Consider the following 22,653-nt stretch of genomic DNA (forward strand, 5'->3'; position numbering starts at 1 on the left):
ACAGGAATGGCACAGTGAATGTTCTATTTTTTGTTTAAGGCTCATCTATTAGTCATTCATCATCTTAATTGACTCTCCACTTTGTTGTGCTGATTTGGTCTTTTAAAAAATACATTTTTCATGTCATACCTGCCTAGCTTTAATAGCACTCTGAATTAGAGGGACATTTTTAAGAAGCAAAATCATTGGGAACAAAATAATTAATACAAGAGTGTCGGAAGCTGATGAGAATGATGTTTAGGGATGATTAAAGAAAGATGTAAAAATTAAACTACATTAATTATAGCACAAACATGCCTTAATAACCGTCTTTGTATCTCTATTTGTATCGGTCTTTCTTTTTTAGACTTCTCGACTGCATTTATTTTCATAGCTAAGTAAAGCAACACACATATTGACGGATACAGTTTCATTATTTAAAACCATAATGGATAAAAGGAAATAAAGTAAAAAGATAGCAATCGACAACAAAGAATCTGAAAAGAGAATTTAGCAAACGTAAAATGTTTTTGAAATGCAAATACTGTACAGTCTGAATCAAACTAATTCTTATGAGAATATTACGAAGAACGGCAACTCCTTATCTGGGAAATGATTCAAGAAAGTCAAAAGGAATATGACAGGAAGAGTTCTTTTTTAATCTAAGTTTCTCCAAAGAATGTCACACTTTACCTTGTGTACAACTACAAAGACACAAACAAAACTACAGCTGGAAGGACCTCTAATATTAAAATGTTCAAAACGTATCTTCTTAAGAGGCCATACCAGTGACAATAAATTAATGCAAAAATATATAAAAGGTTAAAAGTTGAGCATAAACCCCTGATTCACAATACTTATTCTAACAGATTATTCTTTATAATATGCAAAATGTATGCTTTGCTGCCGTTTCCTTTTTTCCCAGCCTCTCTTGTGATTCCACACCGCTGAGCTGATGTCAGACGCAGGCTGTTTGGCTCTCTTCCATTTGCTCCCGATGCACCAGAGAGCTGCAGCGCGGATGTTAAACTCAGGTGAGACAGGCTCACAGCTGTGCGTCAGCATCTGCTGCTGCACACCAGACTCAGAGGACGAGAGGCTGCGCTCAACAGACACCGACAAACACGCTGCATTAGTGTCATCTGGCAGAGAAGAGGAAGCATCTCTCACTGTCTCTATTCATAATGTGCAGCACTTTATTTGAATGTACAACCTCTAATGCTTCCTCAGCTAAACCTCAGGGTCCCATATTCCCCCTTAGATATCCCTTTAATCACAGACTTAAATAAAAATGTGCAATAATGTGTTTTGCTTATTGTTAATTCATTTGAGCGTCACCGTGCAGAATGATGTATGAACAGAGTTTGATACGAGTAGGCTGTTTTCAGATGAATGTGCCGAGGGGGTTTCTCTCTGCTCACCTCAAACCTGGTGGATTTTATTTTGTCACGTCGCAATTGAAAGTCCCATAATCTGCGTAAATACACCGAACTGCAGTTAAGACAAGGATATTTGTTCATTTACAGATTGTGGAGTAGACACATAGCAAAAAGCAGATTCTTTTGATATGCTTTGAAACATATCTTGAGGGGATCTTTAAGTGGATTCCGTTGTTAAAAGCTACAGTATATTACCCTTATATAAAGAAACACATTCACATGCAAGATTAAATATATATAACTATTTTCTAAATCAACTGTACCAGTTAATGTACAGTATGTTGAGCTGAAATGAACATAAGTTGAAAACGAAAACATGTAATCCTGAATTTGTTTAAATTGTTAATGGCTCAGAATTACGTCACATGAATACATGTCCTGAGCATTATCATATGCACATCTTGTAGAAATCTTTCACGATATATTCTACTTGAAATCTCCAAGGGTGAATTAACATTTTGGAGATAAAGCCACTCTATATGGCCTGAAAATGATCCGTTCTGCATTATAAGTTTAAGGCAATTCTGTCTTCAAAATACCGTCTCCACATTAAGATAGGCTTATATTGTTTTTAATATAACGTTTAGGGACTGGAAAGTGCGAAATATTTCAGACTAAGCGACTACAGCCTGATGTGGAGATGATCTGGCCTCTGTAAACCTGAGGCAATAAACCGCAGCTACTCCTCCATGCTAAACCCTGGAGATCCCTGTCAGATTGGATTTGTGTAAGGCCATCAGGCTGTAACATGAGGAGGGGAGCATCTTTCATGTGCATTATATCCACAATAGGACTGTGATCCACCTTGTTCAAGCTATGGCGTTGGTACGTATCTCTCGCTCTGCTCCTAAATAATTAAAAGCACTTAGTGTGTCAGTGTCATCGGGGACTCTGTCCACACGTTTGACCTGCCTGATGGGGTCAAACGCAGAAAACGCATGACTCTACTTTACTGGGAAATCTTTGTAAGACATGTCTCCCAGGCCTTTTTATTTAGCAGGAAGCATCTTCTGAGGATGCGTGTCAGAAGCATTGTGCTTGAAACTCATTCAGTTCCCAACATTCATACCACTCAATTCCTGCAAATGGTATTCCCCAGTAGACGCAGAGTTTTCATTTCCATATATGACAAGTAGGTCTGTAGGTCAGCAACAGAATAGCACACATGGATGCATGCAGGGAAGTGCTTACCATTTTGGGGGCCAGGAGTTTCTTTTGTTTTACTATAGTAGAACATTTACACTTTTCTAAAATTCCTTACGGTAGAGATGACAAAATCCAGGAAGAAAGTCCAATATTCTGGTTTTCCCGGTAAAAATTACCAGACACTCAACTAACTGACACTTGTATCCAAGGTTGAATGAAGAGCAAACTATGAGAAGGGACAGAACGGTGTGTTATGATGGTTAACAGTTTACTAGTAAAGTATTTGATTAAAAACAAAACAAAGATGTCGTAAAGATGAGAAGCAGTCATACATCACAAAGAAGAGATGATTTAGGACTATAATAATAAATTGGGCAGCACTTTTTAAGACATGCCTTTTAAAAATCTGTCTCTGCTCCTTGGAGAAATAGAGAAGTTCCAAGTTTTACAAATGTACCAATCAACATAGCCTTCACAAGACTCAGACTACAGTTGGTAAAACAGAATCGTTATATTGATATACTTTTATCATCAGATGCAATGGAGATGTTGTAACTATGTTTTTCTGTATGTAGAGTGACAGACATTGTTGAATATGTGTATTCTATTTGAAAACGGTTCCAAGACAGAGTTTTGGGGATGCCAATTAATAAGCAATAAACAGGCAGCTGTTCAAATCACCCTGGGCTCAATAATATCAAAACAATGCCTGTTGTCTTTCGGTATTCTTTAACATAGTCTCACTTTAAAACTGTCAACAACAGATCAATAGCTTTGATGGATTTTCAGACATTAGAAAGCATTCCAGTGAAGCTGTGGTGTTGAATGGCCAAACAGAGGTCATTGTCAGTGAGCCCTTACACACTTTTGAGATCTCACATTCAGTGTGAATGGGTTAGGGTTATACAAATAAAAAACGTTGCAATATTGGGAGTTATTGTTATCCTGGCTCCAAAATGGTGGAATGAGCTCCCCATTGACATCAGGGCAGCAGAAAGCTTACACATCTTCCGGCGCAGACTGAAAACTCATCTCTTTCGACTCCACTTCGAGCGATAAAATGAGAAAGAAAAAACGTAGATACCAACTAAGCATACTAACTAAGCACTTACATACTAACAAAGGACTGGCTTATCTAAAGCATGTTGAGTAACACTTAAAATAGTTTGGCTCTATGAAACCTAATGTACTTATATGATTTTGTTTTCTTCAAGTTTGTATCTTCTTGGTCGAATGCACTATTTGTTTTTGTAGCCTTTATTTAACCAGGTGAAGCCCCTTGAGATCAAAAGATCTCTTTTTCAAGGGTGACCTGCAGGACATTAGTTACACATGTAGCATAAAAACAACAGAACAACAATAAGGATGACAGAAAAACATAGTGTACAGGGTACAGTTTACATGTATTTACTATGTAAGTCGCTTTGGATAAAAGCGTCAGCTAAATGAAATGTAATGTAATGGTTAAAATCCTTCAAGTTAATTGAGATACTGTTTGCTGGGTGGAATAACCTCATAGGCAAGGATTTGACTGATCACATTTATTTTAAAAGGCCCTATTATGCATGGGCATTGGATGTTAGCCAAAAACCTCTAGTACCTCTTTAAAAACGTTTAAATTGAAGTACTTTTATATCATTGATTTAAAACTCCTGTAAGAATTCCAGAAAGTATACTTGGCTCATTGACTGCAATTGCCTATATTGAGTAATAGTTACCTCATTGCACTTGGTCATTGGTCTTTACCGTCTATCAGTGCCTATCCTCACATCACCCAGCCCTTCTTGTAATGATAAGATGATTTGCTGCCCCATCATACAGAGTTAAGTGGCATGCTGGTTCAGCACTACACTGTAGATATGCAGACAGCAATCTGACCCACTCCACCTTCTCTAATGCTGCTGCCATATCGATTCACTAAGCCGTTTAGCGGACAGATTCTCTGCAATTGGCGCTTCAAACCAATTTATGAACCCCACCCCCAAGTACTGCTGGAGATAAGAGGAGGTTACTCTGTTTGGCTGATTGGTTGATGGAGCTGAAGATTACCTTTCACCTCAGAGTGCACATCAGAATTTGAGTGGCTTTTGGCAGTTTATTTTGAGGTGCAGACATGGGCTTGAACTTGTTTTGTTTCTTCTGGCTGAGGAGAATAAAGAACACTTGTTATCCAGTACAGTTATTTTCCTCCGAAGTGATCTCAGCTTGACCTTCACTCCAGTCACCTCTCGAGAAAAGAAGTCTCCGAAAATGACGAGAGAAAATCAAACTCAAATTGAAGTGTTCAATCTCTGCAGCGATACGTAACATGACCTACATCTGTTTCATGCAAGCAATCTTCCTTGATGCCTCGTGAAAAAATTCGGGAGCTGTTAATGTGTTGTGGCAAATGACAGACAGCAGATGAGAGGGGAATTGGCAACTGAGAATTAGTGACATGTTTTACGGGCAAAGCTTCAAACATGGTTTATTGAACAGGCTTTGAATCTGCAGTTGTTTTGTCAGTAAACATGTTGTGCAAGCTATTTAATATCTCCCTAGGGTAAAATGTAATAACAGTAATTAACTGTTTAACATCGATGTAACTAACATTTCAATTTCCACAGAAGCATGTATTCATAAATCATTTGAAATTTATTTTACAAATGGCTGTTGTAAAATCCTTTTCTGACATGAGTTCGCCCGTAATTCTCCTCCCAGAGTTAAAACCAATTTCCCCATGCTTGTAATCCCTCCAAATCGTCACACTACATAAACAATAATCCCGGGATACAAGATGAAAAATATCCGTCTTTTGGTCTTTTCTTTCACCAGAGAAGCCCTGGAGAAGTTACGTTGAAGCAATATGAATTATTTTTGAGACCTGAAACATTCAGGGTTAATAGTTTAGATCAAGCAGGAGTTATATCCATAGAAAGGTCATTTGAGTATTTGATGAAGTTATTGGACATTTACCAGGGGCTTTGAGCTGTGTGTACTTAAGGTGGATTAGGACTGCTTTTGTTCTTTATTTCTATTTTTATTTAACCTTTTATAACTCTGTTTGGGGGATTTTGTGGGGGAACTGGGGGATTTTGTTTTTCAGGGGTTTGTTCAGATTTTTTATTGCCTGAGGTCATGCAGTGTAAACACAGCTCTGAACTCAGAAGCCAAACTGCCTTTTAACTAAAAAATGGTCACAGCCTGAGTGAAAATAGTGCATGCCACTTAAGCCCAAGGTCCCAGCACCCCCGATGTACATCTGTTCACGTCCAGCTGGGTCCACAGACTCACTCAGGCCAGACAGCAACTGTGTTAGCAACACAATGTCCTCTGAATGTTAATGTGCTATGTTTTATATAAAAGTGCCTGTGACCTAATTTATAGACAAGAATACATGTATGTATTTAATCCGTTTTTATAGTTCAGAGAGTTCAGCAAAATGTCAATATTGTATGTAACACATTAAGCCAGCACCATTTTCAAATGAAAAAATGCTAAATTGACCAGAGTAATATGGCTCAAATACAATCACATTCAGAAACTATTGAGATTATAACACTGAGATGCCTCGTGGTGAAATGTGTGACAGAAGTATAAAATAATCATGATCTGGAAACAACAAATGTGTTATAAATGAAGCACTGGCTGCACAATTTGAAGGAAATCTACCTTAAAATTAGCATGTCAATTTACAGCTAATTTCTTTGTCATGTCTTCCTCATGTTATATTTTAAGGCTTATCGTTATTATAGGCTTTTTATTTTTAAGAGCCATGTTCATTTCATTTAATAATCTAAGTCAAATAAAGGAATAAATAAAAAGTGTATTGGCCGTTCTGCCACTTCCAGTATATTGTTGAAATACAGACAGGCTTTCTAACATCCTGTAATTGAACATTGAAGTCACAGAAAGCACAGATACAATATTCTTAGAGTTAGTAGAGAGAGAGTATTAGTAGAAAACGTAACTTTAAAAATTGTAACTGCGTAGAATATCCAGAATTGTATTATGTGTTTCTAACGCAAGCTGACTTCAACGATACGAAAACAATATATTGTGCAGCCCTCATAGATTTAGTTCTACAAATCATTTAACTGAAGAAAGGCTGCCGCTACAACTAAATAAGGTGTCAAAATATCTTGACTCATTTGTATTATTTCGTGGATGCAATGTTGTATCAATCATCCGCCTGAAGCTTAATCGTTTCTTCTCAGGCCGAGTAACATAATGTAGGTTTGCTGGAATGCAGCATTATTGATAAGTCATTAAAATGTTCCAAATTACAGCAACACAGTATATTATTTATCAATTTTGTGATGTTAACACTTCCACAGAATGCTTCTCCGAATGGTTTTCCAATTACAGAAGTAAATCAATAATACAAATGTGAATTCCTGCCATTACGAAGGTTTGACAGTTTGGTTTGAACCGAACAAGAGAGAATTGATTAACAAGACGGACTCTGGTAACCTTCGTCACTGAAATAATGAAACCTTTATTAAGCTGAACATGACGTTCTCACGGCTGCAGTTATTATTGCTTTTCAGCAAAGCATCACATCACTTCTCATTTACAGCTGGTGTCCTTTCCCAATTCTCATCCAAACCGATGTGATCATGACAGACTGTTAATCTGTCTAAATCATTAACTCAATACTCTGTTTGGGGGAAATTATGTAGAAGAATAGACAGACTACTTGTGGTGAAAACCTTCCTCACTATTGAACAACAAGACTATCAGTCGACTGCCACACCATTGGTTTGAACTGAATAATTATTTAACATGTTAACATCCTCACAATGACAAAGTTCCCCATTATAACGTTTCACAGAGATAACGTTTTAGATGCTCATCATCTTGGTTTAAAGTGTACTGTCAGCAACATTTGCTAATTAGCATTACATACAACATTCAACTGAAGATGATGGGAAAGCCCTTAGTTGTGCAGGTATTTGGTCCTAAACACTGTGTTTACACATCACCTAAATGTATACAATGTATGCAGAGCAGTTATATATTGGTATAGTTGACTAAGAAAAAAACCTATGGCACAAAAAGCTGAGGGTAACTAAAAGGGATGCATAATGTCCAAAAACGTACACAGAAAAAGAGTTACCTTCACTACAACCACGCGTCTTCTTGCATATGGTCTGGTGCACACGGTCTAGGCCTGTCCCAAATACAATTTTTCGGGCTCCGGATATTCGGTAGTAATCAGCAGCGAATATTCGGCGCCCGCGGTGCACGCTTCAAAACGTGTATTTTGGTTTATTCAAGGCATTCATTGTGCTATTCTACAGTATTGTTGTTTTATAGTTATTTGTTAATGTTACTAACCCAATTTGTGTTCTTTGAAATTGAATGGGATATTGCATTGTGTGTGTTACTTTTGTTGCAGTTGTATATGTCTCAAGCATAGACTGTATATATAAAGGTCTCAAGTGTAATTTGCTTCCTATTTTGTGTGGACATGCTTTTATTTTGAAGGAGAGTTAGCGCTGTTGACAGGAAGTTGTTGTTGCTATGGAAACAACGTGATGGAGAAAAGGAGCAGAGATTAACAGAGAAAAGTAATATCTACATATAAAGACGGAGAAAGTAAAGGATAAAGTTGATGGTTAAGTGTTAAGTATTTGGATATTCGGGTACAGCCCTAATACGGTCATACATTTTTGGCTGCAATACAGATAGTCTTCCGGACTGTCATATGAGCAGAATTATGAGGAAAAACTAAAATGACTAAAAAAAAAAGGGTTCATATACCTATGTGAATGTTTATACAAAATGTGCTCGCATTCAAAAGCTGTAGAAATATTTAATTAGGAATCAAAATGGCAAATCGACTTCCAGAAATTGCCATCCCTACAACGACATTAGCAGCATGTCTCTAAATTATGCCATTGTCCTTTTGGTGGAATTGATGAACAATCTTAATATCGCAAAGTTCTTCATTGAAAATCTCAGGTTTGGAGAAATGCATAATAAACTAAAGTCGTGAGGTGTTTAATGCTTTTGCTGGACCATCAAAACCCTGACTTAGAACTACCTGGTCCGAAATGTGTCAGACTGAATTAGGTTGTGCAGGAAAGCATAGCCATCAGAACACATTTAGGTGTAACTTTTCAGCTGACAGTATGTCGGATAACATTTGACTCACTGTCAGAGAAATATTCTGTAGGTGAGGTGAATGGGTTTCCCAAAGCGGTTAATTTATTCTCACTGTCAAATCACTTGCAACATATTTGTTATTCTACTGTAAACACATGTAATGCGGGTTTCATCCGGAATCTCTACACTCAAAGTCAAATCAAGGGAGCCTTAAAAAGGAGCTAAGTGGGATTGTTTTCCAAATTTCTGACTGTAGCACATCTCATGAGAACATTCATCTAAGGTTCATCCAAGGCACACATTTGAAATACTCAGCTGAAAGAGACATAAAAGTTGACAGCAACTGTTATTGCCTGACATGAACAGATTACACAATCCCAGGATGCTGGGATCAAAGCGCTGGCAGATAGAGATCAAGTGAGAGGCTGTCGGAGGCTCGGATCAGTCTGCCGGCGTGCTGAGTGTTCAGCCTCCCTATAGCTAATCATTACAGCTAGTATGTAGCGAGCACTGAAGAAAGTGGGCTGCAGACGAGATTACAGTCTGAGAAGGGTTGAGACTCGAATATGAACCCTATCAATGATCTGTCATTTCCACAAATATATCTACAAAGAACACACACACACACACACACACACACACACACACACACACACACACACACACACACACACACACACACACACACACACACACACACACACACACACACACACACACACACACACACACACACACACACACACACACACACACACACACACACACACACACACACACACACACACACACACACACACACACACACACACACACACACACACACACACACACACACACACACACACACACACACACACACACACACACACACACACACACACACACACACAGGCTGACGGTGGCTTGATATTTAAAACATGATTGTGATGACAGCATCTACTTTACCCTTTCCTGAAAGGATTTGGACTGCATCCTTTGGTGGTTGGTTTACATATTGTTATATAAGAAAAATAAGCCAATTTGTGGACTTCAAGAAGAGCTGCTTATAAAGAGACCTGCACATTCGGTGCCAAGCACAAATTCCCGATATTATTCATTTTAAAAAGCAGTAACAACGTTCAAGATTGAAAAAGTGGATTTAAAACAGGGACGCCGGAGAGAAACCAAACCACATAGATTGAGTTAACTGAACATATAGAAACTACAACAAAAACTGCTTTTCACAGGTCTGCACAGACCTGAGTAGTATGGTCTGTCCACAGTGGGCAATATGTTACAACCACCAGCTTTTGACAGTTCGGGAAAACTTTGGCCCATAATGGCAGATTTTTCTTTAGGCTCCCAAATATATATATGGAGCTTTTCTCTGTTTTATTTAATTTTTCTGTTTTGTATAAATTGACCTGTGTTGGGTGATCTGACGGTATTACGACGGTGTGTCAATCGGTAGAGATTTGCAGTACCATTTTCACAGCAGCAGCTTTTCTCCCGTGACATATCGGCTACTTGCAAGCTGCACCAGTGTTTATTTACCCTTGCACTCCGGGGACCTTCAGTGTGAAGAGGCAACACAGAGTTACAGTTTTAATCAGCCACAGCAGTGCATTACACACTCGATGCTCTGGTAACACCTACAATGCCAATAACAGATATTCCCCTGGGGTTATTGTTTATATGAGCAGGTCTCTCGTGAATATATTCCTTTTCAATTCTCTTCACGAGTGTGATATAGGTTAATCCTATGAAAGCGGCTCTCTCACTAAGTAAAGAGTGAAACTGTATGAATATGAAATGAGACTACATGGAACCAAGTACACAAAAAGCATTGAAGTTTGCTTGTTTTTTTCTTAAGTAATGAAGAGCAAAAGATGAAAACAATGAAAGATATTTTAGAGAAAAAAGCTGTTTATTTTTGTCTGCTGAGACAATATGTTTATAATAAACCTATAGAATAATTCAATTGAGTTCAGCGTCTGAAGCCATTTAAATCTCATCCATCCAGATTATTTAAACGCTTTGTTTTGGGACAATTTTGCTTGCACGATACGATATACTTTGTCGATCGTTTAGTTATCTGATCTTCTGGTTTAGTATAAGGCTCCAGGGTTATAGCAGATCTAAAAAAAACTGTGAAGCAGTGTTAAGAAACAGGCATGTGACGAGAGCAGAGGGCGGTAATCTGAGAATCCACCGCTTTCAGAGCCTCATTGGACCCGTTATGTGCGGGTGTGTGTCTCTGATAAGGGACGTGTTGAAAGGTCCCAGCCGATCACTCCCACCAGCCAGCACAGCATTTCAGAAGAAAACACAAGCAGACATACAGACATGCCAGCATGCTAAACAAACACACCCATGCACTCCACCGCTGTTTCAAATGGCTCTGAACATGTTTATATGAAATGAGTCAGCCATAAAGTGAGAATACACAGGCCATTTCAATATATATTAATATGGTAGTTGATACATTGGATTAAAAAGGTAAATCACAAAGCAATATTCTGACGGAAAAAGGAAGTCAAGTCTTACTGGCAGGCAAAAAGATCACAGCATTTACTGACATTTATTTTGTTCACATTATATATGCTTCCGTTAGGCAATATTATAAAGAATCATTCTGTAAACTTTCATTGTTATGCGGATGATACTCAACTATATTTATCAATCAAGCCTGATGAAATTAATCATCTAAATAAAATTCAAGACTGCCTTAAGGACTTAAAAACGTGGATGACCTTAAACTTTTTGATGTTAAACACGACCAAAACTGAAGTTATTGTACTTGGCCCGAAGAATCTACGAAACAAATTATCTAAAGATATACTAACTATGGATGGCATTAATTTGGCCTCCAGTGAGACTGTAAGGAATCTTGGTGTTATATTTGATCAGGATTTATCCTTTAATGCCCACATAAAATCAATTTCAAGGACCGCCTACTTTCATCTACGTAACATTGCAAAAATCAGGCATATCTTGCCTCAAAACGATGCAGAGAAACTAGTCCATGCATTTGTTACTTCTAGGCTGGATTATTGTAACTCTTTATTATCAGGGAGTACCAAGAAGTCAGTCAAGTTGCTTCAGCTGATTCAAAATGCTGCAGCTCGTGTACTAACCAGAGTTAGGAAAAGGGACCACATTACTCCTGTTCTGGCTGCCTTACACTGGCTCCCTATAGAACACAGGATAGAATTTAAAATTCTTCTTCTCGCCTACAAAGCCCTTAATGGGCAGGCGCCATCTTACCTTAAAGAACTCATTATACCCTACTGTCCTACTAGGGCATTGCGTTCCAAGAATGCAGGGTTGTTAGTTGTTCCTAGAATCTTTAAAAGTACAATGGGAGCCAGAGCCTTTTCTTATCAAGCTCCACATTTGTGGAATCAGCTTCCAGTTTGTGTTCGGGCGGCAGACACCCTATCCGTTTTTAAGAGTGAGCTTAAGACCTTCCTTTTTGATAAAGCTTATAGTTAGGGCTGATTAGATTCAGCCCCTAGTTTTGCTGATATAGGCTTAATTTGTCGGGGGACATCTTACTTCTTCCTTCTCTCTGTCTATACCTGTGTACTCTCATGTTCCGATTAACCCAGCTTCCCCAAATGTCTTTCTTTTTGGTGTCTATATACGCCGGGATCCGGAGACATGGATGATCCTGCGGTCCTGGATCGCGAGCGCTGGATCTTGAGTCTTGGCTGTGGTCCTGGATGGATATCCTCGTGGATTCATCTTCCTATTATACACACATGCATTTCCAAACATTTGGACTACCTATGTTGCAAATGTATTATCTTTTCAATTTACACACGGCATCTATTGCACGTCTGTCCGTCCTGGGAGAGGGATCCCTCCTCTGTTGCTCTCCCTGAGGTTTCTCCCATTTTTCCCTTTAAACTGGGTTTTCTTTGGAAGTTTTTCCTTGTACGATGTGAGGGTCTAAGGACAGAGGGTGTCGTATTGTCATACTGATATTCTGTACACACTGTGAAGACCACTGAGACAAATGTAACATTTGTGATATTGGGCTATATAAATAAACATTGATTGATTGATTGACTGACACACTTGTAGTTTAGAAAATATGTGACATGTCACACAACAATAAATAAAATCCAAGGTCAATTCATGTTTGACAACATCTTCAAAGGCTTTAATGCTGGAATATGAAAATGTGTTACATCCCTCCTCCGGGAGAGAAGTAGATCTGATTGAGCTGACTTTTTGGCAAAGGTGCCTCAATTCCTTCCTTTGCCCTCGGGGGAGGATTAGTGCATAACAGGATCTCACTTCTGAAAGATTTACGTCCTCCTTACAGACAAGTTGAATCATCATAATAAGTAAACATTCCCGAAAAGCATTGCTGGTTAGGTTATGCTGCCTCTACCAAGTTGATAATGTGAAAAAAACACATCTGTCATCAGCTTGATACAAGTTTAGATGTATTTGCGTCTGATCAGACCATTAGGCGACCAGCTCGAGCATGATTCGGCAGTTCTAAATATTTGGCAACATCGATTCATCTCTTCATGCTGAAAGCTCTTTAAAGTCCACAGAGATGATAAAACGACACTATGCGACAGTCTGCCTAAATGATGACCATGGAGCAAAAAGGCATTAACTGTTTTCATGCACTTGATAGATCAGGAAAAATATATGCCGTTACTAATTTCATTAGTTGAAGACAAATGGTAATTTCCAGCAATTTTGTTTACACACGTTCAACATGGGCAGAATTCTAATCAACCAGAATATCAGCAACCAAACAGCGTAAAGTAAAAGGTGTTTAATAAACTAGCAATAGCTTTTACATCGCTACTGTATGTGTCAACAAGGAACAAAATTGAATAGGCAAAATGTGCTCTGAATCAACTTATAGCTTTTATTTGAACTTGCTCAACTACCCCGACTGTTTCTCCAAAGAAGATAAAAACCAACACAGAGAATTATTGAAAAATACAGCTTGACCTCGAGTCTGGCCAATGGCTGTGGAGGAAGTAGATAAGACGAGACAGGGGCTACTGAAACAACAATATGGGAAAAGCATCGACACTCCACCACGGCCGATTGAAAGCTTGGTCATTACTGCGGTTTCTCTGAGAGGAATCGCTTCCCATTGTGTGTCCAAGCAGTCTTACTACTGATGGAAAACAAATTACGATTCAAGTGTGCTGAAAGCAAACATGTTCACGTCTATTTTTCAATTGAAATGTGTTGAGTGACCTCTGGCATGGAATTCCAGATATCGGCTTTTATAAAAGGTGCAGAGAAATATTTGTTCTCCCCCCAAGCACTAACTGTGTACAGATTGACTTTCTTTTATTGCCGTAGGTGTTAGCAAACATATTCAAGCAGCAAAACGTTCTTCCACATGCTTTAAAAGTTAGTGTGGAGTCGAGGCCATTAGGGACACCTTGAACACATTCTCACCCGCCCCTGCGCTTGCTCTTAGTGCTCAGAGTATAAATAACACTGCGACTGTTTTGTAATGCTTTACAGTCTGCCACCATGGTGATATGAGATACAGTAATGTGCCAAAGGTGTTTCCATTAGTCAAGATGCATCTGTGGTGAACGGCTTGATACACTGAGCCCATTTTCCTTCGACTCGGAAGTACCTTGACCCTGCATCAAAGGACACTGAGAGATATAATGTAATCACTCAGATAGATCAGAAACAAAAGAGAAAGCCATCATTGGTGCAGTGCGAAAACATTTTTTAAAGCTCAGCCCGAGTGCAATAATTCACCTTCTTCTTTATGTGTTGTATGAAATGTTTTGAGCAGAATGCCGCAAACAACTTGAGGACTTTGAAAAGAAACTTTTCAAGGTTGCAGCGGTAATAGCAGGTAATCACGGTGCAGCAGAACAAATCATTCATCCTAATTTGAACCCTTTGAGAGGTTGTGTTGGGGGAAAAAGCTACAAAATATGTTTTAAAAAAATAAGTGTTTCTTTGACACTAAATGAGAGGAAGCCAAACACGCACAGGATAGGTGTTCACTGCTATAACATCCTCTGGTGGATTAGAGCCAGCCTGGGAAAATAACACTTTCGAGGAACAATCAGAGAAATTCTGCCAACTCGAAAAGGTACGAATGCAGAGAGGCTGAGATTAAGAGCTCTAAGTTAAGTGGGGATGTTTCCGTTTGATCTGTGAACAGGAAATAGGAGAAGTGTGGATCAAAAATGATTTGTAACCCGTGTTTAGAAAACTAAAAACCACCTACTGTAGGCCTACCGGTAAACAGGTTTTATGAAGTTTGGTCTCCATTTTCAATACTTTTAATACATAAAACAAATTAAACATAAGATGAAAGTGTTCCTACAATTTGTATGAATATGCATTCTACATTTGTTATATTTATGTAGTCAGTCGGACTACTACCGTGTGTATTTGATATCGCATCCAGATGTAGAAACGTCATGTTCCTTTTTCAAGATTGTTGCAATGGACTATGTTTGAAGCAATTTGAATCCCCAACTTCACTGATCAAGGAGTTAGCTGATTGTGGGTAAAGGAGTTTTGAACAAAATTGGTGTTCTTAAAAACAAAATGAATGTCCAGCATAATTACAAGGCATGTCATTATGCTGTAAATAACGTTGTTGTGGTATAAACACAAATGTTGATTAACATTAAAGGATATTAATCAAAAAGGTAACTCCCAAATAATATAATAGTTTGGGAAATGGTTAATACTCACAATGTCACTCCTGTCACCAAAATTGTAGATTAATTTTATGTAGATGAATTAATACGTAGTCATTACATTTTTTCAAACCAGCACAAGCTTACAAAAATAATTCATAAAATGTAGAAAATGGAAAATGCGTATGAATTAACACACACTTTAGGACCCTGATTTTTAAGCAGCTCAAAGTAATTCAACCATCATTAATTGTATTATTTACAGCAGTGATTTTGTTACAGTGACCCGTCAAATGGTCTTCTGTGTGAATGCGATGAAGCATCAACTCGAACAAACAGATTTTTTCATTATGAACAGAAAGGTGTCAATGATCAAAAATGTATAAAGGTCTTTTTTATTCTCCTCTGAAAGATCCTTAATGGCATACAGATTTGAAAATGAGGGTGTCATTAAAAAGGTGTTGCATTATGACAGATTCAAGTAATCACCTTTGAATTGGGATGAAATATCTCACCGACACAGACTTTGAAATGTCTGATGAGTGCGTTTCAAGTTTTTGTGACCTTTCTTTGAATCATTAGTGGGTGTAGAGCAGCACTGATGAGGTGTTGCTGCTGCTTTCAAACATTTCCATCCACTTCATGTCCACCTCTCACTCTGCGGCCTTTCATTAATGAGTTAGGAACCACACTCGGTAATTACAGCAGGTGTTGTTGGTCGACCTGTTTACTATAAAGAGATCACAGAAGACTGAAGAGAATGAATATGTGCTGTTGTTTAAGATGACCTGGTGATGGCTGATCAGGTCAGGTCGATTTGTGTCTCATGTTTCGGGCAAGTTCTGAATGCTTTCCTGCATTATGTCATCGCAACTCATTGGATATCATATTTCTGTTATGCTGCATCTGGAAAGATTCAACTAGTTTTTTAGTGACCAAATAAACAGCAATGTGCAGATCAATTACTTATTTATGTATTAAATAAAGGTGAATGTATTCTTGTATTAATATCACTCTATAACCATAATATGTTCATTGTGGCTGTCTTTTCAAACTAAAATGGTCTTGACATCCTCTACAGTGGACATACTGTAACATTTAAAAATCAAATTAAATTTAAAAAGTCTAAATTGCAAGATGTTTTTGTTAATAGGTAGGAAACAAAAAATAAAGAAGATTGGAAATCGTTTTTTCCCTCAGTTGCCGGGAGGATATAACAAATGTAATGTCGCCCAAACATAACGTTGATAATGGCTGCAGTGTTTATTTCAATATTTTTTTCATCCAAAATCTTTTTATTACGTTTTGACGATGCATAACCAAGGTTTGTCATTTAGCAATGGAGAGCAAAATATATACAAATGATACCATGGTTTGTACAAAAAGAGAAAGAAAGAACAACAAAAAACACAAACAATAATGACTAAAGTAATCCCATGTTGTTTCAATATTTCAAGTAACCTTAAATCATGTATTTGTTGATCAAAATGACACATTTACTTTCGTGTAGATTTACATGAAAATGCACTGTAGGTCAAAGCATTAAGACTTCACTGAATGTCACGTTAGGAAAAAACACTTCTATTCTCCAGCCATACAGTAAGCATCAATTTAAGTCCAAGCTGCTACAGAACTGACATAATAAACCCCAAAACGTTCTGCCTGTCATGTCAAATGTGTTTCGTTTTATTCGGTTTAAATGTGAGCAGAGACTTTTTTTACCTTATGAAGAAGCCTCAGGTTCACGGTGAAGTTATTTTTGGTAATGCAATTACTTTCAAATATGTTTAGGAATCTGCGTCTCTAAATCAGCAGGGACCTGTATATTTATCTTAAAGTATATCTAGCTAGTGCCCTAATATTTACGATAACAGTGTGCCGCTGACATGGTGCAATTTATATCATGTTATATTTAATGGCCGTGAATAGCTGATAATGTACTAATACTTCTTGGTTCTGGTTTTGTAATGAAGCTTTCATGTATGCACTGTACTTAGAGGCAACAGAAGCACAACAGCCAATCGGTAATCAGTGTTTACTATCAATGATGACATGCATGTAATGTAGTCTAATTTCTTCATTAAATAGGGTTTACGGTTCAAAGGATTTTTGAAAGCATTTCATCATCGATATTACACTCACATCACTCTAGGGGTGATGCAATTAACACAGTTTGTAAAAGATCCGAAATACTAACTCTGGAACAAAAAAAGGCTTGTTTCCCAAAATATTCACAGTAAGAATGTTGAAAAGTTTAGTCTGATAAAAAGCTAGAAAAATGCTTCTTGAGATAAGTAGAGATCAGAAAACAGAAGATCAGTTACAGGATCAAGTCTACAATCAAGCCTTAGAAGAGGTCCTTTATTTATGCGTGCTAAAATCACAGCTGGGGTTGCAAAAGTTCATCTTAAAACTCATCATTTATGCAGCTGGTCAGACTTACTTGAAAAGCAACTAAAAGAAGAAGTTCCACTTTAATGTTGCTTTCCAACTTCATTGTTTGGGTATGTACGGTTAATGATTACAGAATAAAGTGGCTCCAGCAGTTTGTCTTCCAACAAAGAGATACAAGCTTGTGTGCACAGACAGATGGCAGCGTCCCAGGCGATGCGCTGCAGAATTACTGCAGCTTGTCTGCAGCCTGTTTACTGGCGTTTCTATACGGAGACAAATGAGCGTGTGTCATGCAACATTCTTTATGTGGAGCTGTGACAATCAATAACACAAGGCGCTCATTTAAAGTTTGAAACACAACACATTGCACAAATGGATCTATTATTGCAGCTATATTGTTCATGTCAATACCGGTGTCAATCGTTTTTTGTCTTAATTGTGGGTGTATTGTAACAAGAGTAAAGCGGGGTGGAAGTGAGGGGAAGGGGAGTGAAGGGGTTCGTCACATTCTGCCACTTGTGTAAAGGAAAAAGGGAATACAAATATTGTTCACGTGGGCCTTTTTGTTTCTGTTGCCGAGTGCATTCCATAAATCTCAAAAAGCTATCTTAAAGAGGCATAAAAGAGTGAGTGGTTGACAAAACTCAAAACAACGTAGACTTACACATTTGTTTGTGAGCTCTTAGATCAGTGCTTCTCAAAGTGTGGTCCGCGGACCACTGGTGGTCCATGAGCGCCCCCTAGTGGTCCGTGAGTATATTGGTAAAATTTCACATTTGAAAGAAATACATTTATTTAAGTTTTTCGCACTCTCGCTGGAATATCTCCGCAATGGAAAGAGCTTAAGTTTCACTTTCGATTGCATGAAATAGCCCAGATAAACATCCCAAACATCCCATCCCCTTCATCCCACATGTTGCCACTTGTTTGTACCATTTTCAGGCGATTTGTAAAAAACGATGTGTTTTTGGATATTTGTGGAGTTAGGTGGTCCGCGAGTGTTTTTTTATTAGTTAGGTGGTTAGGTGGTCCTTGGTATGAAAAAGTTTGAGAAACACTGTCTGAGATGCTATGAGTCTTTATCATCTTCTGCAAACCTAAGCATCAGTGGTCCGATACAGCTGCAGAATCAGTTAAAACACTTTTGCACTTTGCTCTTGTATAAACCCAGGCCTTTTGTTTCTGCCACATCTTTCGTAAAGGCAACGACTGCCCATATTTACTGCGACTCAGAGGTTTACAGAACTATGGCTGCATGGTGTAAAGTGTGTTTACTGTACATGCACAGAAACATCCAGTCCAAACACAGAACACTGATGATCATTTGTTTTGTTAACTGTTTAAGCTGGGAATTCGAGGATTATATGTCATTTGTAAGGACTTGTTTCCTTTCTGCTTGGTGATCAGAAAAGCTGTAACTTGAGAAATATTCAACATCACTTTAGAGGAATACTGTATGTCCATTCATCACTGTTACACAATACGAAGTACAGTTAAAAAAAAATACGCCTTGGTACAATGTTGAAGATTAATTAATAAGATGACACATCTTATTCAGCTATTATTGTGTGTAATTAATAATAAAGTGTCCCTGTGATATCCTATGACATAAACAGCATGTCGTTAACTCTCTTAAGTTCACATTTAAGAAGTTTTTATTTGCAGAGTGAGTAATGTCTGGATTTTGCAGCAAACAATCACACACCTTTAAGCCATGACATTGTTCATTTTAGTTTTATGATATGGTCCAGTTGACTCTTTTAGACCCCTTTCGAGAGATGTCATATTCCTGAAAGCAGCCGGCTATTATTCCTGTGCTTGTAAAAGTTTATAGTCCAACAAATCTTTAATCACAGAGACAAGCAGTTCACCTCGTAAAAACCCAGCGTGCCCTCCTGGCCATAAAAGGAGCCGTTTTATATCAACATCCATAACAAGCAGAAATACTATCACACCTCCTCAATATTCATAAACATCTTGATTCAAAGCATCACCATGACCGTGACATGCTCCCTTGTGGGTGATGGTCCGACAAAGATATCAGCTAATGAAGACGTATGATTCACATGGGTAGTGCTGGACTCTCTGCAGTAAACGCCTCCTGCTGTGAGGAAAATGACTCGCCCGTGTTTGTGAAGCCGCATACAGTAAACACCTCTTTGAAAAACACAGCCGTATCCAATTATCATCCCTTTATCTTCCAAGTGAGGAAATGGCTACCTCTGCAGAGAAGACTGAATTGCTCTGTAGTTGCCTGGTTGCTCTTCAGCTGCCCCCCCCCCTCTTTGCTTGGTATTTTGTGATTGAAGACTTCTTTGTCAAACAACAGAAGATACATTGAACACAGAGGCATATTGCTCAGAAAACTCATGCTTTCCATCTTGTTCTTTCACGAGTACAAATTGCTGTGATCATTTCTGTTAGTGGTTGGATACATCCAAGCTCTTACAATGACAACAATATGAAAAATATCCTTTGTCTGAAGTTATAAAATCAGTTGTTTGTGAAAAATGCATTCAGTTTTTGAGGCCACTTTTAGAGAATAGGACCGCAGAGTCGATTTATGGATGTCCCGATCAAAGAGTCCTTTAAGAGTCCTTTAAGATTTGCCATCTCAGATACAGAGTTTGACAAATACACTTTGGACAGATAATTATAAATGTTGAATAAACGTTTATTTATCTGATATGTCCAAATACTGAAGGGTTTACATACTTTATTTATTGAAATGGTATATATGATGGACGGAAGTTCTGATATTGAAGTGAATTGATCATCTCAAAGGAAGACGTGCCATTCTGTTGAAAAGTTGTTGGAATTAAAAAAAATATCAATTTTTTATGTAAACAAAACGTATGTTTAAATTCAAACGATGGTGTGCAAACAAAATGGGGACCAATCGCTAAAATATTGCATCAAGGCACTATCTTCAAAAACTGCATGCATATCACAATGTGTCAGTAGTGATTTTACTGTGTCCACATGCTTTTCCTTTCATCTTGGGATCCAAGGACACCGCTTATCTCGACCTCTGGCGCGACTATAATAGGCCACCTGCAGTACTGAACGAAAACGAGTATCATCTTGGCCGCTAACCAGTTCTGGTTAGAGACGACGGCCCATGCACCGGCAAGGTCGGTCCCTGCTCCATGTCATCCTCTCTACCCCACCACCTTTTAACACGGTCACTCTCCAATATCTGGCCTCAAAAGATCTTTATGGCATTGATTGTAACCAAAGTATATATACTCTTGTGACATCTCTACCTGTAGGCCTGTTATGTGTTGTTTATTTCATAAAGCGTAAGTTAGTCACATGTAAAATAGGTATAACATCCATAGAGAACAGTGCCTGTAACAGCATGTGTAACAGTTATTAGTGGGCATATTTTCTCTTTAGTCTCCCCACTGTGCAATTATGCACCAGTTCAGCTTTTGACGAGGCTCTGTCTTAAATAAGCATCTAATGGATTTCAGTTTACTCCTGAAGCCCATAGCGGTGATAGCGGGAGACAACGTTTTGCTGTAAATGAGCAGAAAAACACCAGAGGCAACAATAGCTTTGTTATTTCTTACCCGTTGCACAAAGAGTGCAGCACTAAGCAAAATCACAGACATTTTATCCCCACAGCCAAGTCATTTCACCTCTCGCCATTACGGCTGCTGTTTTAAGCTGTAAACAGATCCCACAGGTGCAGCACGTGCTGAATGTGGAGTAGTTCAAGTGTTTGCCTAGACATGCTCAAGCTGTAATTTGCACACAGCCAGCTATTTTGTTGCTGCTTTTCTCAAGAGTGGCATTTAGAGATCTGAAAACACATTCTCTTTCCTATTTCTGTGTGCAGTTATATTCAGAATCAGTCTGTGATACTGTGAAAATTACTCACAAGTGTTTTGAAAAAAATAGACGGATGGAACGGTTGAAACAGGGCTGATGATTGAAGATGATGGCGATAGCGTTCTTGATGATGATGATAATAATAATAATAATAATAATAATAATAATAGTGAAGATGATGTTGAAAGTAATCACTGACTGTGTTGGCGGATGAGAGGAAAAGCAACTGTTGACAGTTCAGAGTGAGCCGTCAGCACAATTGAGTAAAGCTGCTGTGATGCCCGTGGACAGGCCCTTGGCGGGGGCATCCGTCCTGAAAGCCCCAGCAACGCCACCTCTCACAGAAGAAAACGGGAGTGGGAGTAGAGGAACAATAACTCTGAAAGAAAAGAGTGGATTGAGAAAGAGATCACAAAGACTAAGAGTTTGAGGAGGAGATCAAAAAAATAAAAAAGATGACAAAAACCCAGACCGGCTGAAAACTGAGCCACTCAGCCGTGCACCACTGTGAAAATCACCACTCTGCCAAAATCCTCCCTTTTGATCCCATTCCACATTATCATCCGTCTGTGAAACGACACTCGCCAGGCGTCAAAGCCCCTCCCTCCCTTGAGACAACTTTTCACAAATCCCTGGATGCTGGGCTGAAGGCTTGCCCACCCCCCTCTGGCTGGGCTGTGATTATTTGGCAGGGGCCCTGCCACATCAAACCCTGACCAGCTAAACATTCCCCAGGGGAGAAAGCAGAAAGATAGACCTGCACCACCACCCACCTGTGCAGGACAAAGATAGGAACATACCAAATGGCCCCCCATCGGATGCTGCCATCTGCTAGTGGACACCCCTCAAAGACACCATCATAGGGTTATATTTACTTTTCCTTAAACGGCCATGAGTAAACCTCAAACTGATAAAAGTGAGTTATTTCCCCCTGAGATCAACCCTGCCTCTGCTGCCTGCTCCAATCTCTCAGATGAGGTGACCAGCCCGGCCTTGTAGAAGACATGTGAGCCGTTTGAAGCAGAGCGGTTTCATGCTCTGTGTGTGTCGGGCTGATGAGGTCTGAGCGAGGTCTGAGCGAGGTCTGAGGATTGCAAGAGCAGGAGTTTTTACAGGATCAG

The sequence above is a fragment of the Pseudochaenichthys georgianus genome, chromosome 10 (genome assembly GCF_902827115.2).
Source record: "Pseudochaenichthys georgianus chromosome 10, fPseGeo1.2, whole genome shotgun sequence".
NCBI classification, from domain to species: Eukaryota; Metazoa; Chordata; class Actinopteri; order Perciformes; family Channichthyidae; genus Pseudochaenichthys; species Pseudochaenichthys georgianus.